The sequence below is a fragment of the Limulus polyphemus genome, unplaced genomic scaffold (assembly GCF_000517525.1).
Source record: "Limulus polyphemus unplaced genomic scaffold, Limulus_polyphemus-2.1.2 Scaffold2622, whole genome shotgun sequence".
NCBI classification, from domain to species: Eukaryota; Metazoa; Arthropoda; class Merostomata; order Xiphosura; family Limulidae; genus Limulus; species Limulus polyphemus.
The window spans coordinates 122,430-128,511 of record NW_013668232.1 but is presented as its reverse complement, the minus strand read 5'-3'; positions in this window follow the sequence as shown (position 1 = coordinate 128,511).

Sequence of the window (6,082 nt, the reverse complement as noted above, 5' to 3'; positions counted from 1 at the left end):
TCCTTCAGTATAAGGGATATCATTGTAATCCTCCTTCAGTATAAGGGATATCATTGTAATCCTCCTTCAGTATGAGGGATATCATTGTAATCCTCCTTCAGTATAACTTATAAGGGATATCATTGCAATCTTCCTTCAGTATAAGGGATATCATTGTAATCCTCCTTCAGTATGAGGGATATCATTGTAATCCTACTTCAGTATAAGGGATATCATTGTAATCTTCCTTCAGTATAAAGGATATCATTGTAATCCTCCTTCAGTATGAGGGATATCATTGTAATCCTCCTTCAGTATAACTTATAAGGGATATCATTGCAATCTTCCTTCAGTATAAGGGATATGACGCTCATTGTAATACCAAACACGATGTTCCAGTTCTTTGCAAAATAAATCAATACCATAAATCCTACTTTCAGCTACAAAAATGCATGACGTCACGACTTCAATACAGTAATGGTTACTACGTGTCTATATATTATCTTAGCCAGCTTACCATTATATTCCTGCTTGCCATTAGCGTTTTACATTTACTTTATACTTAATATTTTATTAACTTTCTTTGACCTTTGCCATAGTGCGGTTTTGTAATTAACATTATCGCAATTATAAAACTGTTAATTAATTATTCTACTATCGCTATTATACTCCTTACTCTATTCTGCAAGTATTATACGTTTACCACTACGTCCCTTATTGAATTATTTTCTATGCTGTATTGATTAGTTCTGAAATGCTGATGGCGTAGTTAGTGTGTCTGGTTAATATGACCCCCATGAGCGAGTACCAAAAGCTACAAAAAAGAGTATCTTTCTTATTGGATTAGAGGGACTCTGGTTTGAATTCCGTGGTTAATGAGAAAAAGTTCCATAGAGAGCATGTTAGTCACTATAAATCTTGACCAATTAGACACATGCGCTACAACGCCTGAGAAAAGAGTAATATCAGTTTATTAAATCCTGATGAGAGAAGAACTTTGGAAATATTTATTAGGAGAGCTTCCTGATGACAGAAAAGGTAATTTGAAGAAAAAGATTTACTTACTTTATGAAACTGGTTTTGTTTCTATTTCTTTTTCTAGCCATATGTTGACTGAAGAAGTATAATTCACAGTGCCTTTTGTTCATAACTATGGTTAAAAATCTTAATAAGTCCTGAAACAATTAGAAGAGGAAAATACACTGAGGAAAACCACAGAAAGAAACCACTAAAACAATTAGAAGAGGAAAATACACTTAGGAAAACCACAGAAGGAAACCACTAAAACAATTAGAAGAGGAAAATACACTGAGGAAAACTACAGAAAGAAACCACTAAAACAATTAGAAGAGGAAAGTACATTGAGGAAAACCACAGAAAGAAACCACTAAAACAATTAGAAGAGGAAAGTACATTGAGGAAAACCACAGAAAGAAACCACTAAAACAATTAGAAGAGGAAAATACACTGAGGAAAACCACAGAAAGAAACCACTAAAACAATTAGAGAGGAAAGTACATTGAGGAAAACCACAGAAAGAAACCACTAAAACAATTAGAAGAGGAAAATACACTGAGGAAAACCACAGAAAGAAACCACTAAAACAATTAGAAGAGGAAAATACACTGAGGAAAACCACAGCGAGAAACCACTAAAACAATTAGAAGAGGAAAATACACTGAGGAAAACCACAGCAAGAAACCACTAAAACAATTAGAAGAGGAAAATAGACTGAGGAAACTACAGAAGGAAACCACTAGAACATTTAGAAGAGGAAAATACACTGAGGAAAACCACAGCGAGAAACCACTAAAACAATTAGAAGAGGAAAATAGACTGAGGAAACTACAGAAGGAAACCACTGAAACGACTAGAGGAGGAAAGTACATTGAGGAAAAACCACGGAAAGAAACCACTAAAACAATTAGAAGAGGAAAGTACATTGAAGAAAACCACAGAAAGAAACCACTAAAACAATTAGAAGAAAAACAGTACATTGAGGAAAACCACAGAAAGAAACCACTAAAACAATTAGAAGAAAAACAGTACATTGAGGAAAACCGCAGAGGGAAACTACTGAAATGACTAGAGGAGGAAAGCACATTTAGGAAAACCACTAAAAGAAACCACTTAAGCAGTGCTAAGGGGGCAAAACTATAATTATGAAAGAAAATCCACAAGGAAACCCCTAAAAGGGGACACCCCTCGCACAGCGATCATCGTGGAGCCCAAAAAATTATAATCAAAATCACAAAAAGGAATTTACAAAGTTATCCAATTGTAATAGATTTCACTCTTCATTCTTTATATAAATTTTAAATCACAGGGATCTAACTCTAATATAAGTTCCTGGGGAAGTTATTCTTCTTATTCTTATTGCAACATTTAGAAGCCCAAACATACTTACTTATTTCTACAACAACGAGACCCTAGAACCGTCCTTGCCTATTATAAGAAAGTGCTACTTGTAAACAGTCAATAAGTTTAAAAACAAACACATGATCCTCTGATGCCTAAATTAAGTTACCGAACACCGAACTCTAAATTTAGAGTCAGCATTGAAACAAACTCAGTGAGCTTGATTGTGTTACGAACTCTCCCAAAAATTCGGTGATTCGGTTAGCCGTGTGTAGTAACCCGTGAAGAAGCTGAGAGGATTTTAGTGGTTGAGTGGTGTATGGTGGGACACTGCAACACGTCAATTTGTCCTTGAATTTCTGCACACGAGTGGCCTTTGAAAAGCTCCTTCATGGTCAGTTAGCTTGTCAACTGGGGCTAGTGTCATCTGAGAGTTGTGGACATTATGTCTGATACTGATGTTTGGGTATAATGCTCACAAAACTCTAGCATTGTTACACAGTCCAAGTTTAAGAATGTAGCTGATCCCCATGGTGAACCCATAGTGGAATGGGTCAGTGGGTACTAAATATATTTATCTTTTTTTTATGAATAGTAAAAATAATTTCAAAAAAAACATTATATATGACCATGACTTGAAGAATCTGAAAAACACAGTTTTCATCCACATTTATTCCTGGTTATCCATGACTTGAAGAATCTGAAAAAACACAGTTTCATCCACTTTTATTCCTGGTTATCTTTAGTTTTCAAGCCTATCATCAATGCAAGAAGGCTTCACACCAGTTAGCAAACGATTTGGGGTGAGCAACGCCATTACAATCTTTTCCAGATTAAACCTACTGTTTGTGATTAGCCGTTTAGGAGCCAGTGAAAGAATGTGGTCCTGTCAAGGCTCCACATTGGACACTTATCGTTTACAAGTACAAGCAACCAATCCGCCAATGTACAAGAATTGTAACACTACAGTCTCTGTTTTACTTTCTTGCCGTCGCTACAATTCTAAGACAGCGCCATTTTAGATTTATTGCAATTCATGGTGTCCTTTTGAAATTGGGCAATGCCATTGGCAACAACGAAAATGCACAATAATGTACTGTATAAAGTTAAAAATAATAAAAAATCTCACATTATAAACTGCTAGAAAATTATCACTATACTTAGAATATAGGAGTATTTAATATTAATTTTCAAACAGAGCAAGCTACCTAATTAGATCCAACTTAAAATAAACCTGGTAACGAGTATAGATAAATATACATGTCTTACGTTCTTGTTTACAAAGATTAGAATGCATTGTTTCATCATTTGGATACCCTTGCTGTTAACGATATTTTCGTTCAAAGTTCAGCCAACAATAAAAGTAGAATAATCAAAATTAAAAGTAATAATTTTAGATATATCAAACATTCTAACCGATACTATTAATGAAAGTAATAATACAGAGTACCTTACTTACCAAACATACATACGCCAGCTGTTCGATTCAAGTCGTGTTTGTTTGTTTGAAGTTAAGCACAAAGCTACACAATGAGCTATCTGTGCTCTGGCCACCACCGGTATCAAAATCCGGTTTCTAGCGTTGTAAGTCCGCAGACTTACCGCTGAGCCTCTGGGGCGCTTCAAGACACGTAAATAAAAATAATGACAATATCTCAAAGAAAGTGATTATATAAGGGATTTCTAGTAAATTTATAAACGAATAACTTATGAATTTATGGACAAGCACTTTTATTACCAATCAAAATAAATCCCTTGCCAATCCCATAATGAGAGCGAAACGTAAATATGTAACTTACAAATTTTAACCTTTATTACGTGTGTTATTTCTTTATAATATTTCACAGTCAACACCACGGGTAATGAACAATAAAGATCCTTCTAGGCTTAGGCTGCTTCCTTTTTCTTTTTTTCAACAGTAAATCTATCATTTTATATTTTATATTTTCTTCTTCCATTCATTTTACCCCTTCTTCTTGCTTTTTTTCAAACCTTTTATTGTTAAACTTGAAATCATAAGACTAGCACCAAGAGACCTGATTTTCCACATGCTGTTCCAACGTTCATTTTTCTTTAAATTTCGTTCATACTGGCAGGTTGCTAAATTCTTTGACTTTTTTTAAAGAAAAGTTTCATTATCTGTGCCTTATACAAAGTCCTAATGTTTATTAAACACCCCCCCATAACTTCCAATATTTCATCTTGGCAGATAATACACTTTCTCCAGTTCGCCAGTTGATCATTAATTAAAGCTTTACTATGACTAAACTAATGTTTCTGTATTTCAAAGATAACTAACATCCTGAAAGAAGTAGAAAAATCGTTAACAACATGTACTTACAAAACTTTCGTATGCAGTTTTAGATTGAATGTACGTTTAAACTATATATATTGCTAAACTAGTTATAATTATCACATTTAATAGAGAATGAAATATGAAAGAGACAGAAAGTCACTTGAAACATGAAAATGACGTTTTCAAAACTCCTTTCATTTCTGGATGAAAAACATATTACATGTTCCGTTTCAGTAGCCACCCACTACCCCCAATAAAAGTGGCTTTTACAGCAGCTTCTGTTGTTGGCATGGTTTCTGTTATGATCGTTTGTTTGTTTAATTTCGCGCAAAGCTGCACGGGGAAGGGGGGGGGGCTTTTGGGCTAGCCGTCCCTAATTTTGAAGTGATAGATTAGAGGGGATAGATAGATTAGATTAGAATTCATTCAGTCTATTTTGTTCGTACATTGAATTTTCTCTGCCTATTCTGACTGACACAAATTCAACATGGAGGCGCCAGATCGGTATTAACCATCAAATTATACTCTGACTGACACAAATTTAACATGGAGGTACCAGATAGGTATTAACCATCAAGTTAATTACTTGTTTAGTTCAGTTTACTACCAGTAGAATTTGTTTGTTTGTTGTTCAGCACAAAGCTACAGAATGGGCTATCTGTACTGTGCCCACCATGGGTATCGAAACTTCCTTCAGAACTACCATTGTGTCACTGAACAACCGGTAGGGGCCCACAAAATACATCATGTTGAGTAATGTTATGTGTTTGGCTGTCTTAACACTAAGTGTGAAGAGTCGCTGGATGGAACTGTTCATTGTCTATGTAAAATGTATGGAAAACTCCAGAACTAGGTATTCAGATTGGTTGTAATACTGACAGTACTTTTGTTATTAATTTTTTTTTTTGTGGGGGTGTCTCTTGTGTTTTATCAGGGATCCTGTTACCAGCAAAGTTATGGACTCACAAGTCATTTTTTTATATAAGTAGTTTAATCTTTGGGGTCACAGTGGAATCAACAGAAACACGCATTATAACGCCAGTTTTCTGGGGGTGGCGAATTGGCTTAATGTCTTTTTTTTTTCTCAGCTAAACTTTTTGTATTCCTAACTTTCACGTCCAAACATAAAAAATCTCATATTAGTTTCTTCAAAAAAAAACCGTTTTTCTACGAACATTTCCATTCTTTCTTTCTTTTTCTGTCGTTCCGGTCGATCAACAGAAAGTTTAAGAACTTACAACGTTAAAATCCGGGATTCGATTCCCCGTCGTGGATATAGCAGATATCCTAATAATGGCTGGAGACGGCTTGAATGGATAATGAAGAAAAACTTTAATATAAGTTTAACATAACAGCAAATGTACAACGTTTCGACAATGTTTTGTCATCATCAGGTAAAAACCCTTGTCGAAACGTTGTACATTTGCTGTTATGTTAAACTTATATTAA